Source organism: Symsagittifera roscoffensis, chromosome 1, assembly GCF_963678635.1.
Source record: "Symsagittifera roscoffensis chromosome 1, txSymRosc1.1, whole genome shotgun sequence".
Taxonomy (NCBI): Eukaryota; Metazoa; Xenacoelomorpha; order Acoela; family Convolutidae; genus Symsagittifera; species Symsagittifera roscoffensis.
Window position 1 is genome coordinate 83364559 of NC_087062.1, and position 26544 is coordinate 83391102.

General features: G+C 34.2%; 1 protein-coding gene across 1 annotated transcript in view; it reads left to right on the forward strand.

Moving 5' to 3' along the window:
• Positions 1-26544, forward strand: part of LOC134851199 (medium-chain specific acyl-CoA dehydrogenase, mitochondrial-like) — a 423273-nt gene that overhangs the window by 112192 nt on the left and 284537 nt on the right. The window lies entirely within an intron of this gene.

Sequence of the window (26544 nt, forward strand, 5' to 3'; positions counted from 1 at the left end):
TTGTATTCGAGTGTGTTTTAGTTCTTTCATCCGTGTTGTGGTTTGTGCTTTTTATCTCTCTTATATTGACATCTAGTTTTTAATTAGAGAACTGTTAGTTAATGTCTATTCGAAGTCCACTGGACTTCGCGACACTTTACTAATTCTATTGAGACAAGACAGTTTTAATTCATTCCATTTCATTTTTTTTAACTTTAGAATAGTCAGTCTTTAGTATACCAGTGGTATTTGAACGCTCTTTATTATTGCGCAGTCATCTGATTCGAACTTGCGGAGAATTGCCGCCTTTTCGCCAAATCACACAGTAGAACCCCCACTCAATAGAAAAATTGAACTGACCAATTTCACCTGGCGTTATTGCCAAAGAGAATCTAGACATCGACAAATTGAAAGAACCATAGGATTCGGAGACTGAAATACCAATCCTAGAAGGTGCCCAGGAATCAGAAACTGCAACTGCAGAAAGCCAGGGAAGCAAAAAACAGACGCGATGAGATTCTAAAAGATCGCAGAGGACAAAACAATTGCGGTGAAAAAACAAAATTTGGTGGCTCGAGAAGATTCGAAGCGCAGAAAAAAAATAAATTTTATATTTGGTCTTAGGGTCTCAAGGAAAAAGAGTCTTCTCACAGAAACAACCCAGAATGAAATTTTTATCGGGCGTCTTGAAGTAATTTATCGATCTACTAGAATCCGCATATGTGAAAAGAGCTAAAATCAATTTCGAACGATACTTTTTGTTGAGTCAAAAATAAAGGACATTGAATCTTATGAACAGTTTTGGGGAGCATTAATAGCTTAAACAAGAACGTGAAAAATTGGAATAAACGCAGAACAAGAATGGATGTATTCATTTTTAATACGAGAAACTGCGACGCACAACGGAGACTACTTTCGGAAACTCTAAACCCATTGGATGCACTGAATTAGACAATTTTTGACAAAAAGATACTCTTATCATCTCAAATTAACCAAATTTTAATCCTGCAGGATGAGAACCCAGCCTGAACATTGAAAACCAAACTCGTGTACAAAATATGGATATAAGTTTACCAAAAGTCATTTAAATGTTTGCCCGGTAATGGAATAAACTGTAAAATATGAAAATACAAAGGACACTTCGGTAGATTATGTAGATCGAAAGCAAGAAAACTGGCTGTAAATAGTGTAGAAGAAAATGTACATAATCAGAATTGATGATGATGACTATGATGACTATTCAGTATTCAACATGAGAACGATCTCCGTCGACAACGGTTTGGAGAATTTTTTTTCTGGAAATATAGGTATCGGTGAAGATCAAAATATAAATTTAGTAACTGTTCTGGCCATTGAAAATGGGGGGGGTGTTGTTTTCGAGTGTGTTTTAGTTCTTTCATCCGTGTTGTGGTTTGTGCTTTTTATCTCTCTTATATTGACATCTAGTTTTTAATTAGAGAACTGTTAGTTAATGTCTATTCGAAGTCCACTGGACTTCGCGACACTTTACTAATTCTATTGAGACAAGACAGTTTTAATTCATTCCATTTCATTTTTTTTAACTTTAGAATAGTCAGTCTTTAGTATACCAGTGGTATTTGAACGCTCTTTATTATTGCGCAGTCATCTGATTCGAACTTGCGGAGAATTGCCGCCTTTTCGCCAAATCACACAGTAGAACCCCCACTCAATAGAAAAATTGAACTGACCAATTTCACCTGGCGTTATTGCCAAAGAGAATCTAGACATCGACAAATTGAAAGAACCATAGGATTCGGAGACTGAAATACCAATCCTAGAAGGTGCCCAGGAATCAGAAACTGCAACTGCAGAAAGCCAGGGAAGCAAAAAACAGACGCGATGAGATTCTAAAAGATCGCAGAGGACAAAACAATTGCGGTGAAAAAACAAAATTTGGTGGCTCGAGAAGATTCGAAGCGCAGAAAAAAAATAAATTTTATATTTGGTCTTAGGGTCTCAAGGAAAAAGAGTCTTCTCACAGAAACAACCCAGAATGAAATTTTTATCGGGCGTCTTGAAGTAATTTATCGATCTACTAGAATCCGCATATGTGAAAAGAGCTAAAATCAATTTCGAACGATACTTTTTGTTGAGTCAAAAATAAAGGACATTGAATCTTATGAACAGTTTTGGGGAGCATTAATAGCTTAAACAAGAACGTGAAAAATTGGAATAAACGCAGAACAAGAATGGACGTATTCATTTTTAATACGAGAAACTGCGACGCACAACGGAGACTACTTTCGGAAACTCTAAACCCATTGGATGCACTGAATTAGGCAATTTTTGACAAAAAGATACTCTTATCATCTCAAATTAACCAAATTTTAATCCTGCAGGATGAGAACCCAGCCTGAACATTGAAAACCAAACTCGTGTACAAAATATGGATATAAGTTTACCAAAAGTCATTTAAATGTTTGCCCGGTAATGGAATAAACTGTAAAATATGAAAATACAAAGGACACTTCGGTAGATTATGTAGATCGAAAGCAAGAAAACTGGCTGTAAATAGTGTAGAAGAAAATGTACATAATCAGAATTGATGATGATGACTATGATGACTATTCAGTATTCAACATGAGAACGATCTCCGTCGACAACGGTTTGGAGAATTTTTTTTCTGGAAATATAGGTATCGGTGAAGATCAAAATATAAATTTGAATATTCTTGTAAATTTGGCTAACCCGGTCAGTTTTTTAAAACAGAACGTCCTTCGCGATTTGAAACTATGAAACTAAGGGACCACAGTTAAAGATTCTACCTTGCAACAAGAAAACTCGTGCACTCTTTTTTTTTTACGTTAGTACACGAGAAAAACTCTTAAATGAATGACAATTTATTTCAAATTGGAATCGAAGTTGCACAACAACAATGCCTCCACCCAGTCAACAACGTATCACTTCCAGATAGTTGTAGGTCTAACTTCAACTCTAACACAGTTTCTCATCCGTACAAACAGTTCAAAGAACTCTTTAGCTTAACAGGGAGAACTCCCTCGGATAGTAATATGACAGTTTTCCATTCAAATTTTATACAAATTCAAACCAAGGTTAGGAGAGTACCAATTTATTTTACAAGAAAATTTAAATACCGAATTGAAAAAATGGAACAAGACAGCCGCATCGTTAACTTAGACAAACTAGACAAAAAAGTTTTAAAATTCCAATAATGGTCACAAGAAAGAAAGGCGGTGTGATAAAACTATACCTCGAAAATAAACTGCTAAACGATCAATTTTTCAAAATAAATAGCAAATGCCGAACAAACATGAACTTATCGACAACATCGCTTTATAGCTCTAAAACAAAAAGTTAGGTGACGTTTGATTCAGAAGTTTGATCTAAAAAACGCATACAGTCAACTAAAATTGTGCAATAACACGAGCAAACAAAGTCATTTTAGTATAGTGGGTGCTGAAACAACGTATTTTATCGTTTCTAAACCGGTTTCTTTGAATTCGGAGAAAGTCCAAGCGAGTTTCAACGGGTAATGGAATTGCTACTAAAAGACATATCTTCATTAGTTGCAACATTGACGTGATTTTAACAGCTCCGAAAGGTTCGCTGGAAAAACACAAATTCATCTTGTGGAAAATATTGAATATACTCGATAACAACAACATGACATAAAATGGAAAAATGCCCCTTCTGTTTACGCATGAGTTTTAAGATTTCTCACAAAGGAGTGAAACCAACGATGGGGAAAACAGGTTCGATTAAAAACCTCCCAAATCCGGAAAGCTTTTCAGAATTAAGATCTTTCTTCGGGTCAAAAAATCAGTACATTGAATTTGTCCCAACTTGTCAACCCTAGATTCACCACTTCGTCCTTAATTGAACAAAAAACCTAGTTTATCTACCATTGGAATGAAATTCACAGGAAATGAAAATCACATTTGAAAAACTAAAAATGCACATCGTTAAAATTACGGAAAGTAACCTTTTTGATTTAAAAAGAATGCCAAGATTAAAAACTGACGCTATGCACAACGGATAAGGATCCACTCTCGAACAATGGGACGGAGAGTCTTGGATTACGATTGCGTTAGCATTTAGATTTTTAAATAAGCATGAGATGAACTACTCCACAAACAAATTAGAAATTCTAAGAGTGGTCTCGGCAACCAAACGTTTTAAGAATTACCTATACGGATCAGATTTTTAAATTGTAACTGATCATAAAACTCTACTGTCCGCGCGAATTGCTAGTCATGGTAATAGGAGTATGCACAGCAGATTATTCCGTTGGGTAATCAAACTATTGTCCTTCAGTTTCAAAATTAAACATATCCCCGGAAAAGAAATGTGGTTTACCGACTTGTTTTTGAGACTTCCCTCCGAAAAAGCCCAACCAACCTCGCATTACGACAACGAAATTGTGGTCGTAACATTCAACATGATAAAAAACATATATTTGCAAATCTTAATTATAAAACGAGACTTAGGGTAAAGATCGAATCGTTGATAAGAAATCCATTGGATGTGGACATTGTAAGCAATATATATAACTTAGATATTATGAATCCAACGATCGGAAAGATAGAAAAGTTATTGCACATCCAACAGTCGGTATTCACGAATACTTTAAATTACGTCATAGACACAATTCTCATCTGCAATTTAATCACTCGTGCTCAGAGTCTCGTACAAACAGTTGTATTCATCTAGTTCTCTCAAAGTTCAATTTCCAACAATATTTTTAAAAGACAAATTTTTTTTTTCTTTCTTTTTCCAATCCTACTACATTCAATGTCAGAAATTAGAGACCATTTCCGAAACCAAAGGGATTTATGTAAATTTCAAAAATAAAAAAAATTGTCCCCAAATCATATTAATTGCTTTCCAAATGCGAAGGAGACTTACAACTATCATCTTCCCAATTAGTATTACCGACCACTGTTCAAACAAGTTAATTGATTGATGACCAACGAGGAAAAAATCGTGATGGAAGTTCGGACCGCGGTGGAAACTGGATAGCCATTGGACAAAAATTGAGCTTACTCGAAGACCTTTCAACGGGAAATCCACATCGAAGATGGACTACTATTCAATGACAACAAATATATTGCACCAGCAGCTTTAAAATCACCTTTCATGAAGCGTCTGCACGAAAATTACCCTTGCCAGTTCGGCATGAAAATGTAGGCCGAAAACATCTTGTGGTCACACTTTTACCGATAAATTTGTCATCTTGGTAAAAAAAAGTTGGCAATGCATAAAACGCGGCAGGAATCTAAACGTTATTTTGGGGTCGGTTATTTCGCGGAAAATACCCGAGTTGGAGGAACCTCGTAAATAAAAAAAATCTGAAATTTGGAGGCCCGTTGGACAAGAATTGGCGCATATCTAATTATTTGCTATTTTGCATCGATAGTTAAAAACCCTCACAACACTTTCCTTCCCAACTGATTGCTAAATTCTCCACAGACTTCCAAGATCTATAAGAGCAGACCATGGATCGTGCTTTATATCCAATGATGTTGAAAATTTCTGCGACAAGAATTATAGTAACCTAATTTTGTGTACAGTCATTTGGATGGACACCTTTCTTAAAACATTTCTACTATCTTTTGGAAAAACCTGGTCTCACACGCAATTGATTTAGATTGAGAAAAATTGATCCTGTCGAAGTGAAGAACTCAAGACTGGAGCGCTACTGACAATCAATAGAGAATACCAATTCCTGGAGTATTCAAAACCGGGTAACAAAGGATACGAAGATGACCCGACGGAAAAGGCAACTGCAGTCCTATTAAGAACCGCATTCTCAAACTCCTTCACGCAAGGAAGTAATTGGCTTAGGATAACTATAAAAAGGGCCACCCTTAATTTAAACCACTTAATTGGGAAATTTTTAGCTGACTCGAAACATACAATAACTCTCGAAAACAGCCATATTCTCACAAAATCCGACCTTGCCTTCAAGGTAAAAATGCCAAAAATTTCGTAGCACCATGAAAAATTTACCTGACACTGATCATTTAGCAGGAAAAAAGAAACCCTCCGTCAAAGAGACAGGACTTGAGCATCGCAGGTTCGTCTTCTTCTAGAAAACCAACGGTTGCTACATCGAAGAGGCCAAAAGCAGATGTCCCTACATCTTTCCTGTTCTTCTGAACCTGCATCGACTCTTGATTTAGAACGAAACATTGTTTTACTAGATTATCTGGGCATGAATTTCGGTGTAAAGTCAGTCTATCGATCTTTCATTTTTGAAAGTGTTTTGGGTTCAAGGAGACTTCCAGCCTCAAACGACCACACAACACTGGATCCCACATACTTCCTTCGGGCACAAGTGAGAACCCCATATCCATAGAGAACTTACCAGAGAAGATGGCGGAACCAACTCCGGTCTTAATCTCAAGCAGCTACTCCAGAGCACGAGGAAACCCTGGCCCGTCTGAGTTCTGAAGAAAGAGGAAATTCGTGAACAAGGTGTCACCAGTGGCAATACTGGGCTCGGTGGATAATTCGGAGGAGTCCCCAATTTCAAAAGCATCCCCATCTAAGACTCATGGCAACACTGAACAGAGCACATTCCAAATCGAGTCTCTATCGGACCTATTAACCCCTCGGGGAGAATTTCGAGCCAACACAACATTGGTCGCCGAGACCACGAAATGCTTCACAACCCCCTTATAATCAATATACCCAAAAATTAGTTTTGGCAGGCTCACCTACTATCGAGACCCAAATTGGCGATCATAGACGTGGCAGTTACAAATCATCGGTGATTGACTTAGATAAAAGAAACGAGGCAGACCTGTTTCATAAAAGCTTTAACGCAGCCTGATTAAAACTTCTGAACCCTCAAAACAATCACCTAAATTTTAGTTGTTCTTTTACTATTGGTACTTAAATTAGTGCGACTTTTATCAATTACCTGATCTTTTCATAGGAATTGTACGTTAGCTAGTTAGCTACAACCAATGTTGGCTACAACTAAGGGAGAATTGGGCATATATGTTATTTGGCTACCTTCCAAATAGTCAGATATAAACTTTTCCTGTATTGGGGAAGTTTATGATTTGTGATTTTTATCTCTTGTAACTTGACTTCTAGTTCTTAATAACATACCTGTGTTTTAATGTCTATTCGAAGTCTATTGGACTTTGCGGCATTTTTCTAATTCTATTGAGAAAAGACAGTTTTAGTTCCCTTCTTTCCATTGTATTCTTTTAACTTTAGATCAGTTAGTCCTTATTATACCAGTGGTATTTTTGAACACTCTTTATTAATCCAAAGATTTGAAAAAATTGACAAAACTCTCTATTCGGGTGTGTTTTAGTTTCTTGTCTCTTTGTTTTCCATGCAAAATCAGGTACCACAAAGAATCGTCGGAGTGGGTCGAGTTATATATGATAATAAGGACCTTTCAGTGGTGACTCGAGCGACATTGAAAAACTTTGTCAAATATTCCAAACTAACTTGACTTAACTTATGCGATCGACCAAGTCGCAGCTAGTTAGAACAAGGGGTCTTTCTGAATGTTGCTAAGACTTTCCTATTCTTATTCAACAGACAAAGTTTCTTTCACTCGTAAATAGGTATATTATTTCAAATATAGTGGACACACATCAATTTTATATCAAGAGACATTGGGGTATGGATTTATAGTTATCGAGATAGAGATTTGAGATTTTGGTTATTAGGATGGTTGGGGGTCTCAGTATGAGAGTGGTTGTGAGATTTGAGAAAGTGATGAAGTGATGAAGTGATGTTTGGTATATTTTCGCTTGGCTTATATACCATAGATTTTGATATTTTCAACATTCCATCTGTTGGTTAAACCAATCAGAAAGAAACAACACATGCTGTAATGTTTGCGTTTGGTGATATTTTATCAACCGAGCAAACACATAATTTCAAGTCAGAACATGTGGTAAAAGTTTAAGAATTATGTTTCTGATTTCAAGTCAGAACATATGGTAAAAGTTTAAGAATTATGTTTCTGATTTCAAGACAGAACATCCAACCATCTTATAGGGTGATTGTTAAACGGTGATACCCATTGACAAAAAATTTAAAAGCATAATAAAATTTACAAAACATCAAAAAAGTTTTAATAAAGTTTACGTAAAGTTTTTATTCTGATTTTGATAGTTTGTTCGTAAAGTGGCGGCTTTGTAGTGTAGTCGGTTGATGGATGGCTGTTTGTAGTCGGTTGAAGAATAGCTGCTTGTAGTCGGTTGAAGAATGGCTGCTTGTAGTCGGTTGAAGAACGGCTGCTTGTAGTGTATGTGCATGTAGAGTAGAGCAGTGGCGGCGGCCAAATCACAGCTGGATACTTTTGAGAAATATAACATCAAATACAATTTTTCAAATTTGGTTTAGTGAATATACTTATCAGCAATACTGGACTATAATTGTAGAAGCATAAAAATTTTGTAAAGTGGCGGCGGCCAAATCACAGTTGGAGTTAAAAAATAAAAAGAACGGAGGTTAATAGATAGTCTTGAAACTAATAGTTTCCTTTCACCTGGGTTTTTAGGCTCAGATATTTATTGCTGAGGTCCTTATTTTTTTCCCGGAGCACTGTTATGGTTTTCTGCATTTGATTGATGCGATTTAAGTCGTTTATGTAATTCTTTTGCACTTGATCCGTGTAGGAGTCAAGGATCGGAGTCTGCATTTGGGCAGTTATAAAGGCTGCAGGAACACAAATATGTTGATGGGGGAGTTGTGCATTAACCAGACGGTATGCACCGTTACCGTTTTGGTAAGGGTGATAGGTGTCTATCTTAAATCGGTTAATAAAGGGAGAGAGCGCATAATTTAGACTGGTGTCAAAATTTGGTGGTTTCCTAGGGCTGAGGTTTTGTTCCTTTTTGACTTGAATCGCGATTTTTGATTCAAGTTCTAGAGAGTTTGCAGATTGGTGAACTATTACAGTTTCAGATTCTAGGTTTTGCCTAGTTGAAGAAGAGGGGAGAATCTTGAAAGGTCGGACAATTGCTTTTCTCTTTTGAATGCAATTAGAATTTTTCACTTTTGGAATTTTAAAATTGGTATTCAATTTTGGTTGATTAATCGGGTTGATTGTTTTGGATGGCATTTCCATAGAGTCATTTAGAGACAGAAGGTTTTCCAAGTCGAGCAAGTCTTCTTCAAGTGGAGTGTGAAGAAGATCAGTGGGCATATCCTAAAACATAGAATAAATTAGACCGGTACAGCGGGTCGATTATTGTAATCGACTAGTTGGAGTCTAGGATAAATTTTATCCTGATTTTCATTTTCAGAATCCTCTTGTTGAGGTGCCTGAAGCCTATGATCAAGCTCAATATTTTGATCGTTCTCATTTTGAGCGAATATTGAAGTCACTATAGAAGTGAAAAGTATATTGTAAGAGGCGGCTAACATAATTTTTCCGAAATGAAGAGTTCGGCCGGTTAGTTTGTGTATGTGTAATACTTTTATTACAAATACAAGAGCGTCGAGTATAAACTTGACGAAAAGGAAAGAGGCGAATATTATTCCGCATCTTTCTAAATAGTACTGTATTGTACCAAAAACATGAGTGTACTCGTTCTTCCAAAAATCAGGCGAGATAAGATAATCTAAGTATACGTTTTGCGTAGATCCGTATTGACTACTCGAGTCCGGATAGAAGTGTTTTCTTGCATTAAGAAAAGCTTGGGATACTTTTTGTAAAATTCCCTTCATTTCAGAGTGATCAGTAATCATGCTCCAAAATTTTTGCATTTGTGCATAAGTGTAAATAGAAGCATCATGACTAGATGCAAGAGAGTGTTTTACTTGCCGTTTAATTTCTTTCGGCTTAAACAGATCTGGACCTTTTACTCTAGTAATAGAGGGTGTGAGTTCGATCCAAGAATTATCGTTATCAATATCTAGTTGATAAAGATTCAAATGCTTATCGGAGCAGTCTTGTTGATCTGCCGATTTAAAAGTTTGTCGAGTGATCGGGTCGACGAAATGAATTTTTTCGCGATACATAATTGGTATCCGATTATAGCATGCATCCATTAATTGTAATGGAGAATAAAATTTTGGGCAGTGATAGAGCCAGGCAACATTGCCATTGGTCTCTAAAAACATAGACCTATTTCGGGTCAAAATGTAGCCGGCTAAACGCGGGCTTTCGATAGAGAGCATTAAAGTATTGAGAATCATGGAGCGTTCTAACTCACATTGATTCGTTAAAAGTGCCAATTCGGCAGTTCGAAGCATGTAAAAGCTTCGAAAAAGAATATAATCTAGTTTTGTTCCTAGATGAGCTTCGTAGTCTATTTGTCCCGGTGCAAAGGGATAATTTTCATCTTTTGCGTATTTTACGTAAGTCAAATTTGGCTCCGATTGAATAATTCCTGTATTAGCACTCGGGTTTTTTTGTAAACCAGTATCCATATTAAAACCGTTTTGGTATGCTATGAACAATGATTCGTATTGGGTCGGGTAGACTATTTTTGGGTGTCCACATAAAGATTGTGGTTTATTTAGTATTTTTAGCATAAATTGTTGAGTGTCTCTACCTCGAGTATGGTGGTTGGATATTTTAGTAAAAGAGTCTTTTACAATATAATAATTTTCTTCATTTCGAATCATTTTTGCTTCGAATTTATTGAGAACCGAAAAAATGCAGTTTTCGGGCTCGTTCCAAGTATATGCAAAAGGGTCGAGTGATGTTGTTTCACATCCGTTTTCATATACAGGTCAAGGTAATGGAATGTTTTGCCAGTTATTAACGGTGCCATCTTTTAGATTGACAGTTAAGGAAATATTTTGCATGTATGATTCGAAAGTATCCAAATGGATCCAAGAACGATCACTGCATTCGTTGTGGTATTCGCCATCAACTTTGCCTCTATTTGTATTTGTGACAATTTTTTCGTCGAAGCGAAAAGGAATATTTTTTGAGTATCCTAAGTTAACATATCCCCGCTCGGCGGCGTGCTTACAAGTATCAGGGGAAATGTGTATATCAGTTGTGATTATATTTTGGCGAGCGTCTATTCCGCTTGAATCGAAAGAATTACAAAACCATCGGATAGATTGGTGTTTTATACGACACATTGTCGCGTTAATTTTTGTACTATAATGCCGTTGGTAAAAAGTAACCTCGGCTGTTGTAGTTTCGATATTTTCAGGTTGTATTTTGCAGGGAGCTACTTTATTAAGTGAGAACATTTTATTCGATGTCATTAGTTGACAATCAAAATGCGCAGTTTTTAGATCTTTTGCTGTATTAGCGAAGAGGTTGTCCTCTGGATTAAAAGCGCAGATTTGTTTGGGAAATATTAAAAGAGCGTATATAGCTAACCAGAAAAATTTCAAATTTTTGGCGGCGGCGAAAAATAGGAATTATACTTACTCTCAGCAAATCATCGATTATTTGGTCCGTTGATTGATCAAGGTCCATTATTTCACCTTCTTCGAGATCGGTGATTTTAGACATTATTTTTCAAATATATTGATTTTTACAATTGCTGAGAAGTATCAGAGGAAGGTTTTGGAGGTTGAGAAAATTTTGGAAGAATGATTCTTGGCTTATTTTTGCTGGTTTATATAGATCAGATTCTGATAAAATTTATTTGTTTAAGACAGGTTTTAGCAAAGCCGGCTTTTCAGTTATAATTGATATACTATACTGTGCCGTATTTATTTTTACTGGCACGTGTCTACGGCCGTTGGGAGGGGTTTTATTTGCAATTTAAGACGATGCTTGAACCGATGCTTGAATCGATCTCTACCATCAGTGAATCTTTTAAGAAAAAATTTTTTTAGTTCAGCCCAAGTAGTAGCATTAGTTACTTCATCAGTATACCATTCAAGAGCTGTTTCTGTTAATAGAGATCCAAACAAGCTTTTTTGTCTGTGATCATAGTTAGGCTGAGCGCCAGCGTCTGTGGGTCGTTGCCCTAGTGAGAATAAAATTTTATTTTCAACTGAAGTGCAAAAGGCTTTTGCGTTTAGGTCTGAATCATTTCCTGAGAATGATACAAAAGACATGTTAGGATGGGTGATTGGGTGATCGGCCATCTTACTTTATTCAGGTTAAGATATCCAATTTAAAATTTTGAAATTTTGATAATTTCAACTTTATGAGAGATTAAAAATTTGAAATTTTGATAATTTCAACTTTTGAATTTTTGATAATTTCAATTTTGTGAAATTTGATAATTTCAACTTTGTGAAATTTGATAATTTCAACTTTTGAAATTTTCAACTTTTTGAAATTTTGATAATCTCAATTTTCGAACTTTTCAACTTTTTGAAATTTTGATAATTTCAATTTTTGAAATTTTGATAATTTCAACTTTTGAAATTTTCAACTTTTTGAAATTTTGACAATCTCAGTTTTTTGAGATTTTGAAAATTGAGTGAATTTTTGAAACTTGTGTGCCTCACTGGTCGCACCAATTATTCCAAACTAACTTGACTTAACTTATGCGATCGACCAAATCGCAGCTAGTTAGAACAAGGGGTCTTTCTGAATGTTGCTAAGACTTTCCTATTCTTATTCAACAGACAAAGTTTCTTTCACTTGTAAATAGGTATATTATTTCAAATATAGTGGACACACATCAATTTTATATCAAGAGACATTGGGGTATGGATTTATAGTTATCGAGATAGAGATTTGAGATTTTGGTTATTAGGATGGTTGGGGGTCTCAGTATGAGAGTGGTTGTGAGATTTGAGAAAGTGATGAAGTGATGAAGTGATGTTTGGTATATTTTCGCTTGGCTTATATACCATAGATTTTGATATTTTCAACATTCCATCTGTTGGTTAAACCAATCAGAAAGAAACAACACATGCTGTAATGTTTGCTTTTGGTGATATTTTATCAACCGAGCAAACACATAATTTCAACTCAGAACATGTGGTAAAAGTTTAAGAATTATGTTTCTAATTTCAAGTCAGAACATATGGTAAAAGTTTAAGAATTATGTTTCTGATTTCAAGTCAGAACACAAATTAAGACCAGCAGGATTGCAATAGCTTCTAATGAAAATAAGAAACTCAAAAATTTTGCTTCTTACTGGCCTGTCTGTTTACCAACTTGATTGTCATCCTACTGCGATGAATCCCCCCGCTGATATTTTCTGCCGCAAGATCTTGGTTAAGTTAGATGTTAGATAAAAACACGGTAAAATCTAATCTCAAAAAGATTTTGCCATATTTTCTTTCTCGACTCTATGTAAACTAAATTAGTTCATCAAGCTTGCAAGGTCAGATCTTTAACAGACGTAAGCTAGAACTCCGGCATATTTTTCGAAATTAATTTTTGAGCAATCAAGAAGGAAAGTTTCGGTTCCAGCTGTCAATTGAAGAAAGAAGCGGGAAAATTAGGGAAGGCCTTGAAATCATTACTTGTTCAACCATCGTTCAGCAAAAAAAGACCAAGTTTCATTTTTCCCATTACGAGTGGTAAATTTGGCTGCAAAAGAAAACGTCTGAGAATGATTTAGAGTTCTGTTGCCTTTTAATCCAAGCATCAACTAATGCTCTTTTCCTCCCCCTCTTGCTCCTCCCCAAATGATTATCAATTTTATGCTGTAATTATTTGTTTTACAAGGTCAAATATGAACATCAAATGCTCGGGATAGTCCAATTAGTCTGTATGCAAGCTGTTATAACAATAGGACTGTGTTTACCAATGTTTTTTGAGGTATAATTTGCTGGCAGTTGGCGGGTGGAAAGAGTCCCAACAAATTGAACATCACAGTCAGAATTTAAAAAAAGTAGTAACCTTTAGAAAAAAAAGCATTCTTTGTTTCGAGAGCAGCCAAATGCTTTCAATTTTGCCCAGGAAATCAGTATAGATGTATAACGAGAACGTGAAAACAACGATGACAAGGAAATTTTCTTTTAAACGCTTTGCAAAATCTTCACAAGCATCTTATGATTTGCTGATGAAAAGGCTTGATTTGCGTAGAAATCCTTGGCTGAAGGACCGCCTATTTGTTATAATGTGCCACTTGTTTCAATGCATTTGTGTTTGACAGAAGAAAGGATGAAAAAGACATGTTTTTCATCCAATTTTTTTTTTAAATAAGAGCCCAAAACACAGTTCAAAACCGGCTTTTTGGCGTTTTTTTTCATCAAAAATTGGTCAGCACTGGAATGGTAAGTAAATTAGGTTCAATGAAGTTTTTGAAAAAGCGCTTCTTCTCGAAAATATGCAGGAAACTTTTGAACAAAGTTTTGAGCAAATTGTAGTAATTTTAATCTTTCAAAAAACTATTAAGACCCTTTTGTCAAAGTTTGCAGTGCCTTAGTCGAACAATTGTAAAAATGCACGGCTCTTTTTCCTTTTCATCCCACCTCACACGAGCTTCAATATATTAGTGTAACGAGTGGTTTTACGAGGTTGAGTATGCCGACCAAATATGTTTGTCGTGGCCTAATTAGTCTGTATGTAAATTTTCATAACAATCGGACAATGTGGTCAACAAATTTACATGTAAAAAATTGCAGGTGGGGGGAGGGAAAGGAAAAAGAGCCAAATGCACTTCTTTGGCGCTTAGATTAGAGTGATTTTTCCAACAGTTGCATAATTTTAACATAGCTGTTATGCAACAGTTACGTAATTTCGGCCGGTTTATACGGAAGCAGGCTATACTTTGTCTCGTTTGTATACCACCGTTAGCTCGATAAGCATCCTTATGAAAATTTTGAAGCTAGTCAATCAAATAGATGTTATAAAATAATCTCCTACGTTTTAATCTGAGCCAGGGAGTAGAATCTCTACGAAAAGGGCCCCTAAAACCCCCACCACCTGCTCAATTAAATGTTTGAAATCAATCACTTCATTTTCAACTTAAACCAAATTACAACTTTTTAAAACAGAAATTACATTCTACACCAAAACAATTTTTGTATGTACAATTTTACCAATAGGAGCTTATAGAAAACTTTTTTCAACAAATACAGAAACTAAAAAGCAGATAGGATATAGTTGAAATAACTGTTATAATTTTTGCCAGTAACATGAGGCTTTAATCACAGATGAACTGCTTCCATCTGATACTGATCTGAAATTTTCATTGCTCTTTTTTATTCGATAATTCTTCGATTACAATTTTGTTCAAAATAGCAGCCATCAGTCAACCGTTTTAGATCAAAAAGACCACAAAATGCAAGGCTTTTCAACAAAAAGCGATTTCGTCATTTTCTTGGTGTTGGCTCGGGCCATTATGTTTATTTCTATGTTCTGTGGCAATTCTAAGTTTCAAATCATAAATTGTGTTGAAAACGATTTTTTGAGCATAATAAGCTCCAAAAAAGTCAAAGCGCGAGCATAATTGAAAAAAATGATATGAGGTTAACCCCACTCGATCATTTTTTTAATTTTTGCTTATCCTTTGATTCAAATTGTGACATAAAAACCAATTCGAAACTGCTGAAACGAATGGATCTGTTTCCAAATTTGCTCAAAAATAGCCAGAAGTTTGAAATTTATTCATTTAATTTTTCAAAGTGGCACCAGAAAACAAGTGCCAACCAAAAGTCTCCTTAAGATATTCATAAAACACCTATGTAACGATTTTTGGGAGTCTGACTAGAAAAAGAATTGAATGGTACTTAAAACAAAAATCATAATGACAGACCTGGCATGTAATCAGCAATTAAAAAAGTGGTGATGATTCATGTTATTAATATTGAAAATAGCCGCAAAATTGAGAGTCGCTGTAAATTTCTTTGATCAGGTGAAACTCGAAAAAGTGTGGTTTGAAGGCAATCTAATTTTGATGATACCAGCAGAGAAAAAATGTTAACTCTTTTGTATTATAACCCAATAGAAATATTTTTTTTGAGTTTTTTAAACATATGATTCTCAATAATGATGATCCATTTACTGTTTCGGTGTAATCAATTTTATGGTGTAACGAGTGGCTTTACAAGGTTAAACATGAAGCCACATCCTAATTAATCCGCATGTCAATTTTCATAATTATCTGACAATTTGAACAGTAACTTTACTAGTAAAAAAAAATGCAGGTGGGGGGGAAGGAAAAAGAGTCACTGTTTCTAATCAGGTAACATTTATTGGTGATTATGACTTAGAGCTACACGAACAGATTGGTAACGGAACATTTTTAAAATGGACTTCAGGTTGTCTGTCCAAATGGTAAGCCGCCAGCCAGCTCATCGGCGAATACACTGAATTTTTGTATAACACCAACTCCTGGATAAGTTGAAAACACATGTGGAAGAACTCTACACGAGACATTTCTTTTAACTTGAAAGGTGCTACGAAGAGAATACTTTGAGACGGCTTTTATAACGAAAATTCAATTTAAAAAAATTGCAAATTACTGCCATGAATGATTCGTCGAACTAAATGATTGAAATCTAAGGAAAAAAAGAAATTTATGACTAATTTTTTTATGTGTTGAGCCAAAAAATGAAAAGTGATTTTTAAAAATAATTTAGTTTCAATCTTGGGCAAAATTCATGGCTCAATAAAAAATCCTACCCTACCTAGTTTTGTTTATCAATAAATTTTTCAATGAGAATGTTTGCTTAACGCCAAGCTGAGGAAAACGAACAAAACACCCTTATGAAAAAAAGAACCTTAAGATAAAAAATTTGTCAACCATTTCCAAAGTTCCAGACTTTCAGAAAAAGTTCTTTACTCAAATCATAGAATTTTGAGAAAAACTTCAGATTACTACTCATTTTCAATTTGGATTCTGTAAAAACAAATCCTCGCAAGATGCTGTTGTCTATTAAGGAGAGTTTTTTAATAGAGAAGTTTCAAAAAAAATAATCAAAGAGTTATTTGGATCTTTTAAAGACTTTCGAAACTGTTTTTTTATAAATTGCCTATTTTTTTGAGCAATTGCTTATGTTACTCCAAAAATTTTTTTAAACGCATCCAATGGAAAATAATTACTGGAGTTTTTAAAATTGGATCGAAGTTGTTAACTTTGGTGTGCCATAAAAAACGATGGTGGGTGCATTGTTGTTCAATTTGCAAGCCAATTTTAAAAGAAAGCAATCAAATGAGGATTGTATTTTAGTACAAAATGCGAATGCGTACGGTTGAAAGACATATGCTTCAGCTTCTCTTCATATGACGCTCCGAGCTCATTGAAAAATTGAAATCAAATACATCGTGATTGAGAACTTTCTGTCAAATAAAAAATGAATCTGTTAGAAAAAAAGTTCAAACATGAATGATCATCGTTTGGACAAAAAAACTGAACTCAAAATAATTTGCTTTACTCCAGACTTTGAGCTCAAAGATAGAAATTTTTGCACAAACTTGGCTCAACACATTGAGACAAAAGATGTAAGTGAACAGAACTATCCACCTTTTTTGGTTTACTGTTTAATTCTATCGATTAAGCAGCTCATTTAAAACTGCTTGTTTTACAAACTTAAGATTATCTTTGAAGAAGCAGACCAAAACATAAATTTTCTACCGCGATGCGTAAAATTTATTCAATCGTCGGAATTCAAAACAGAAAGGACCTACTATGTGTCGCTTGCTTATGAAAAAACCAGACTAAACAAAAACTGTCATCAGTTTTTGCAAAAAAATCAAACAAGACTGCTCGTATCAGGGGAAGCCCCGAACGTTCCGACTGCTTTTAAGGTTTATGGAGCAGTAAAAACCTATAAAAGTTATACGTAAAAACTAAAACTTTTTTTCTAAATTTTGAAGAAAAAAAAATTCTAAAAAAATCAGACCAATAAACTTCTTTCATTCAATTCGGAACGATTTCTAAGTCGGATTATATCTCTGCTTGCACGTTAACAGCGCGAAATATATCGCGGGTTAATTGTCCCAAAATGGCCAAAGTGGCAATCTTTAAACCCCCGTAACTTTACGAAAAATGACCACAGGTGAAATATCTTTTCAAATTTGAGCTCAGGACAACAATACCTTTCGAATGATATAAAAAAATTCCGTCAAAAATGGCTAGTTAAAAAGTCGAAATTTGTCTGAAGAAAAAAAAACCCACCCCGAGCACAAATATTCCGTTACTTTCGTATCGAAATTCGGAACAATAACGTCAGCTATATAAACAATTAACATTCTCATTCAACATACAATTCTCAACAATTTTTGTTCACGTAATTTTTTTCTTTTTCCAATTGACGCTCAAATGGAAATTTAGGCCAGAGAAAGGGAAAATTGTGGAAAACCACCTTCAACACTAAGCTCTCTCAATCAGTGAAGTGAAACGTTATCCAAAATTTACACCGAAAATTACATTACGGAGTTCATGGTTTGATTGAAAAATCGTATATTCATCTTCTTTTCCATTTTTTTTGATAGTGAAAAGTTTGTACCTTTTATAACGTTTTGTACCTGTTGTTTATGTACCTGTAACATTTTGTTTTTTCCTGAATTTCACTATTTCTTTAGTTTGATGATATAATTGATGCATTCAAAAACTTTTTTAACGAGTCGTTTTGACATTTTTTTTGGAAAGTTTTCAACCTAAATCAGGCGAATGCGAGCATATTTGCTTGGCAGGAAGACAATAACTGAAAGAATCTCCGCATGTTGTTAGCTTTCCTTCTAAAATTGATCTGAACTAAAGTTCAATGATTTTTTCCTCCTTTTTTTCAAGCGTCGGAAAAATGAAAACATTTTGTGTGCCTCCAACAGCAAAAAGCAAGCTTCATCTTTTAGAATTTTTTTTTGAGAGCTGACATTTGCAAAGTTTTGAAATTTTAATTCACTTTTGAATGGAAACTGCTCAACTTATTTTGACTTCCCCCGGTTCTTTTCAAATTTTTGAAACATTAATTAAGCTTTGTCATGAAACAATGAAGTCTGACTTTCATTTGCAAAAATTTTCATCATCACGAATTTAGCCATAATAACACTTTAATAAACTATCAAATATCAAAAAAGAAAACTTAAAAAACGTGGGAGTGGAAAGAGCCCGCGCCTCGTAAAACTGCTAAATATTTTGGTTTCTCATTTTTACGAATTTGCTATTTGTCAGGTATTTTTGATTTAAAAAAATTGAATCAGGTCTGTTAAAAGAAAATTGAGTATCATATCATGCCCGTTGGAGCAGCAATATGAATTTTTTGAATGGTCATGAAACATGGTTCGATATGATTGCATTGTGATCTTTGCACACAGAATCTGGTTTTTCTTGCCTTGGTTTTTCTTACCTTGTTGGAGTAGTAGATGTTGGAGCTGATCCGGGGGGTCCCTGCAGACCCACATGTTTTAAGATGAGGAATGGAACATTCGGTCTGCAGGTTATGTATTAAAATTGGGTGTGAATTCTACAATGTATCAAGATAGGGAACAATATTGGTAAGGTATCGTGGTTTGTGTAATGGTATGAGAATGGTAACAAAAACGATTTTTTTTGGATATTTTTGGAAAGTTCTAATGTTTTCGCAACAATCTTGGACCTAACTGGTAATTATCATTGGTGTTTTAGGTGTGTAGATTGTAAATTGAAGGTTTTGTTATTAGTTTTTTGGTTCATATTAAGTCAATGTTAAAAGTTTTTTGGCAAAAAACTTCAAAACTCGATAAAACTATGATTAGTTTGAATTATTGTCTAGTTTAATAGATGATTTTAATATTTAAAACAGTTCTCGATCCACCCGAAACTATTGTGAACCTACTGAAACTTCACAAACTTGAGTTTTTTGAGAAAAAAAAATAAATTACACAGAAAATATACGAATCACTGCATCCTTTAGTAAATTTACTGCCAAAATTTACACTTTCAAAAAAAAACTTATTATTAATATAAAATTACTTCTAAAATTCAAAGCATGCATATCTTGAAAATTATTCAAATTTCCTTGGTAGAGTTTAAAAAGAAGAAAAATTGAATAAAATGCTAAAAATCCACACAAATTATCAGTTTTTTGTTTTTTTTCTGGAACCATTCCCCAATAGTTTTTGTCAGAAAGGAAAAGATGGTTCTTTTTTGACCCAAAGCAAAAAGTCATTGAATTTTGTCCTTTCGAGCAATAATGATCCAGTGTTCTCCTCTATCATTGCGTGGAGCTGAGTTGATGATTGCAAAAAAGTATTTTGACAATTTATTAGAGGATAAGTTCCCATGTACTTGAATCTGAGCTCAGTGATTCTTTCAATAGTTTGTAGAAGAGAAAATTTTTCCATCCTTGAAAATTTTTGTTGATTTACATCTAAAACCAAAGAAACTGATTGCTTGATAGTTCATTTTAGGATGAAATAAAGTAAGATTAGTGACTTACACGCTTTCAAGTTTTGAATTAAGAAAGTCCCATACACAAGTCTTATGAACTGGACAAATGTTGTTAAACACTGTTTTACAGTCTATGTTGAAAAATGCTCGGGTTTTCGCGCATTTTTAGCGACTGTTCCTAGTTTGTCAATTCTCCCAAGACTATCACATAGGTTACTTCCTCCAAGGGAAGCTGGAAAATTATTTCAAATCTCAAACCTACTCCACTAAGTTATGGATAATGCAACTGTTCAGCTGCATTCTACAATGGATTCAAAACAAAAACAAGATTATAGTGATTTTGAAAATCTTCTATAGGAAGAACTGGGAAATCTTTGTTAAACTGCATTGCTTTCATTGTTGTAACATAAGGGCGACAAGGAGAAGTATCCAATGAAACAATTGTTCTTCCACGCCGATTAATCCCAAACTCTCTCAAATGAAATTGTTGAAAGTTGAAAGGTTTTCAATGCAGCAGCTTTTTTTTGGTTGAAGCGTTATTGAATATATTTTCTGGTATGAATCGGTTTTGACAAGATGAAATGATAAAAGTTCTTGCTAAAATTATTTCCATAAAATTGTATTGAGCAGTTGCTTTTTGCAGATTCCCTTGCAAGTATTGATGATACAATCGGCATCTAAAATTTTTCTAGTAGTATACAGCGAACCATCAAATTTTCGGACTAAAAAATGGATTATCAGATAGCATGTAAGAATCAGGTCTAGCTCGAATTAGTTTAATTCGAACTTTGGTATTTGGTAGCAACAGTTTTTCGCAAGTAAACAAATCAATGTCAAGCCTCCCATAGAATAAAAAAATAATCCCAGATCCTAAGGAATTTGCTCTATCAGTGAACGGATGCACATCAAATGCATCAGGAAATTCTTCGAAAACTTTAAGCATGACAAGCAAACATTGCTTTATTACTCACTGCCGACGAGTTAAAGTTGTTCGATATATGTGCTTTATGAGGCTATAATCCAAGGGCGTTGTAAACTATTGTATTGTTAAAATAAGCATTACAATTGGAGAATAGTGGAGGTAGTAGATTTTTACATAAGTTAAGTAAGAGTCTGGTTCCTCATCTGAATCATCTTCGAATTTGGGAACAAAAACAATTGTTTCCGAATTTTGTTCCCACTTCTTTTGCAATTGATTTGGTTTTTTTTTGCGTCCACTAACAATTTCCACAATCTCTGGAGCAGCCAATTTTTTTTTGCAGCTGGCACTATTTATTTTCAAGAGAAAAGTTTGCAGTTTCTCCAAGAGTTTGCCTAAGAGAACCAAAACGTTTTTCCACGTTGTCTTGCATGTCATCGAAAAATAAGTAAATCAGCTAAATTCTGAGCAACAATCTTGTATGAAGTTTTAATCGAAAATGATTATTCAAAGGCTTGCGGTCCTTTTCCATCATGATAACCCCTGTTTCATTTTGTTCTATATCTTAATCAATAATTTGGCTCAAATCAGAACTTTGAATTATAAAAACTGATTTATCTCCAGGTATATGAACAGCTATCTTTTGTTTAACTTTGTCTACATGATGATACATATAATCCCTTATATTCAAATGCTTCAGCACCTAGACGTTCTCAATTTTGGTTGTTCATGGCTACAACTATATCAACAATACTTGGATGCAATCACGGTGCAAAATGCATTGGTTCAATCTTTCTTTTCTCCTCAGAAATTTATCTGACATCTTTGAATGTAAGCTTTTCACCGGTAACCTTTTAGTACAAAGAAGGGTATGATACTTCTGAAATAGCAACCTCCCATTCTCCTACGAGTAGAAAATTTATAAAAGAACTAAGACCATTTTTCGGGAAAATTTAAAAGAAGCCTTAGAAACTAGCTCATTAGTAAGAAAATCTATGACAATGGCCGATAGAAATTTAGTTTGAAAAATGATTTACCTTTATTCTGAACATTTTCTCTTCTCTTTGTCATAAAATTTACTCAGATTTTTTTTGTCGAGATCTTTGATGATGTATGTAGGAGGTTTTTTTGTAGATTTTGCCTCATTTGTGGTTTGTATCCCTTTCGAAAAGGATTAACAGAGTTGAAATTCTAACTTTATCTCCAACTTTGTATTTTGGTCTCTTACACCTTGCTAGGTTTTTAGTGTACAGAATTGAGAGGAAATCAGTATTTTTGACATCTCTAGGTGATTTCCCATTAGATCTATTGACGCGACAATTCATTGTAGACACAATTTGAGGCAACATATGAATGAATTTTTCACCATGATCTTCTTTGTAGCGGTAAATTACGTCTTTTAATGACTGGATGGCTCTTTCTTCAAGCGCAGTTTTTGTTTCACTCAATGTTGAGTAAGTTTCAATGGCTTTCTCCTTGCAAAGTTTTTTGAAAGTTCCCCCTATTCTGTTTCTTTATCAACCCAAACTTTTTCATGAGTGATTTTTTGAAAGCGTGCAAAGTGTCTTTGGCATATTTTGTTTTCATTGTTTGAACTCTGACAAATCCCTAAAGAGATCATCAACAGCAAGCAATAAATATTTCATTCCCTTGTTTTGACTCGCTAGTTCGTCCACAAAAGCCAAGTTCATACACCAAGTTTCATTGATACATTTTGAAAAGGCTTAAAGTCTTCGGAAACATCTGATTTGGGACCAAATTTTGTTTACGATGTCTTAGTTTGTAGAAAGTCTTCTAATTATTTTTGACAAACCGCTTGCCGTACTCAAGTTTCGCGTATAACCGTACGCCGCTCCACCCCTAGAAATCATTCTGTTCAGACCTACCTTTTCAGATTTTGAAATGGATCCAAGTTCCTCTATATTTCGCATTGGCGTTCTTGTTGATTACATGCTTAGGGGGAATTTGAGTTGCTTCCGAAATCTTTGTTTGAAGTCCTGCTGGTAAAAAAATTTTGATTGAACTGAACCGCTGTTTGTGCAATATCTCAGCAGAGCAACTGTTTTTTGAAATAAATCAATGACTAAATGACCATTAGGAATAGATGTTGATTCTTGATACCACTCTTTCAGTTTAGACCCTAAACCTAGTTGTTGACTTAATGTATTGATTTGTAGAACACCTATCGGTGACTTGAACAAGACTATGTGTATTTTGTACCTCGGTATCTCTTCCCAATTCACTTTGATGAAACAAGTTACGCTTAACATATATTGCATTCATTTCCCTGTGTCTTCCAGTGGTAGCAGTTTTTAGAAACTGCTTAGAGTTTAAAATTTCTTCACAGGAGCCATCAAATAATAACAGGTGTTGTTTTCCATTATTGGAAAAGTTTTCAATTAGTTCAAAGTCGTTTGTCAACTCCTTAGATAAATTTGAGGTTTTTACTTTGCATTTATTCTTAAAGAGGTTAATAAGGTTGACAATAATAGAACACTTTGTCAAACTTGGATTAAAATGTACCAATTTTTAAATAATCAAAAATAAGATCATATTTTCCAAATCCAAATGGACCAACTAGCGAAATGAAAACTCGTTCTTTGGTAGAAATTATTTTATTCATAGCTTTGGAGAAGGTAAAATCAAACCATCTGTACTTGATAAAACTGCTACCCAAAGTTTTGTTGCTTCACGTGTAGTGGATAACATTATTCGAACGACTGCACATGCTAGTATTTGAACTGTGACGAAAAATGGGCACAGAAAAACTAACAGAGATCTCTTACACGTACGTCCAAAAAACTTTCATGATTTTTGTTCATGATTCTCTTCATCAAAAACAAAGTTTCCTAAATTCAATTGCTTGTCACATTCACCACCCATCTCAACCTTGGAAAGAAAAAATAGACAAAGTTTAAAATTTTAATTTTAAAAACATAAGATAAAACAAATTGATTTATATGACTTACAATTTATTATAAAAAAAATTCCATGTTTCGTATGCAAATGCTTTTCTTTCTGCGCGAAAAGAATATCTCAAAAATTGTCCATTTTACATACTCCTAACTCTTTCACTATTTTGTTTTCAATACACTCAAAATGCAGAAAAAAGGGACTTGTTTTTGCTGATGACTGATAACTGTTTTTGCTGAACCTTTTGGTTAGAATGACCAACAATCGAACAATGCATGTACTGTTGAAGCAAACAATTGAGTATATAAACAGAAAAACCCCCGTAACTTTACGAAAAATGACCACAGGTGAAATATCTTTTCAAATTTGAGCTCAGGACAACAATACCTTTCGAATGATATAAAAAAATTCCGTCAAAAATGGCTAGTTAAAAAGTCGAAATTTGTCTGAAGAAAAAAAAACCCACCCCGAGCACAAATATTCCGTTACTTTCGTATCGAAATTCGGAACAATAACGTCAGCTATATAAACAATTAACATTCTCATTCAACATACAATTCTCAACAATTTTTGTTCACGTAATTTTTTTCTTTTTCCAATTGACGCTCAAATGGAAATTTAGGCCAGAGAAAGGGAAAATTGTGGAAAACCACCTTCAACACTAAGCTCTCTCAATCAGTGAAGTGAAACGTTATCCAAAATTTACACCGAAAATTACATTACGGAGTTCATGGTTTGATTGAAAAATCGTATATTCATCTTCTTTTCCATTTTTTTTGATAGTGAAAAGTTTGTACCTTTTATAACGTTTTGTACCTGTTGTTTATGTACCTGTAACATTTTGTTTTTTCCTGAATTTCACTATTTCTTTAGTTTGATGATATAATTGATGCATTCAAAAACTTTTTTAACGAGTCGTTTTGACATTTTTTTGGAAAGTTTTCAACCTAAATCAGGCGAATGCGAGCATATTTGCTTGGCAGGAAGACAATAACTGAAAGAATCTCCGCATGTTGTTAGCTTTCCTTCTAAAATTGATCTGAACTAAAGTTCAATGATTTTTTCCTCCTTTTTTTCAAGCGTCGGAAAAATGAAAACATTTTGTGTGCCTCCAACAGCAAAAAGTAAGCTTCATCTTTTAGAATTTTTTTTTGAGAGCTGACATTTGCAAAGTTTTGAAATTTTAATTCACTTTTGAATGGAAACTGCTCAACTTATTTTGACTTCCCCCGGTTCTTTTCAAATTTTTGAAACATTAATTAAGCTTTGTCATGAAACAATGAAGTCTGACTTTCATTTGCAAAAATTTTCATCATCACGAATTTAGCCATAATAACACTTTAATAAACTATCAAATATCAAAAAAGAAAACTTAAAAAACGTGGGAGTGGAAAGAGCCCGCGCCTCGTAAAACTGCTAAATATTTTGGTTTCTCATTTTTACGAATTTGCTATTTGTCAGGTATTTTTGATTAAAAAAAATTGAATCAGGTCTGTTAAAAGAAAATTGAGTATCATATCATGCCCGTTGGAGCAGCAATATGAATTTTTTGAATGGTCATGAAACATGGTTCGATATGATTGCATTGTGATCTTTGCACACAGAATCTGGTTTTTCTTGCCTTGGTTTTTCTTACCTTGTTGGAGTAGTAGATGTTGGAGCTGATCCGGGGGGTCCCTGCAGACCCACATGTTTTAAGATGAGGAATGGAACATTCGGTCTGCAGGTTATGTATTAAAATTGGGTGTGAATTCTACAATGTATCAAGATAGGGAACAATATTGGTAAGGTATCGTGGTTTGTGTAATGGTATGAGAATGGTAACAAAAACGATTTTTTTTGGATATTTTTGGAAAGTTCTAATGTTTTCGCAACAATCTTGGACCTAACTGGTAATTATCATTGGTGTTTTAGGTGTGTAGATTGTAAATTGAAGGTTTTGTTATTAGTTTTTTGGTTCATATTAAGTCAATGTTAAAAGTTTTTTGGCAAAAAACTTCAAAACTCGATAAAACTATGATTAGTTTGAATTATTGTCTAGTTTAATAGATGATTTTAATATTTAAAACAGTTCTCGATCCACCCGAAACTATTGTGAACCTACTGAAACTTCACAAACTTGAGTTTTTTGAGAAAAAAAAATAAATTACACAGAAAATATACGAATCACTGCATCCTTTAGTAAATTTACTGCCAAAATTTACACTTTCAAAAAAAAACTTATTATTAATATAAAATTACTTCTAAAATTCAAAGCATGCATATCTTGAAAATTATTCAAATTTCCTTGGTAGAGTTTAAAAAGAAGAAAAATTGAATAAAATGCTAAAAATCCACACAAATTATCAGTTTTTTGTTTTTTTTCTGGAACCATTCCCCAATAGTTTTTGTCAGAAAGGAAAAGATGGTTCTTTTTTGACCCAAAGCAAAAAGTCATTGAATTTTGTCCTTTCGAGCAATAATGATCCAGTGTTCTCCTCTATCATTGCGTGGAGCTGAGTTGATGATTGCAAAAAAGTATTTTGACAATTTATTAGAGGATAAGTTCCCATGTACTTGAATCTGAGCTCAGTG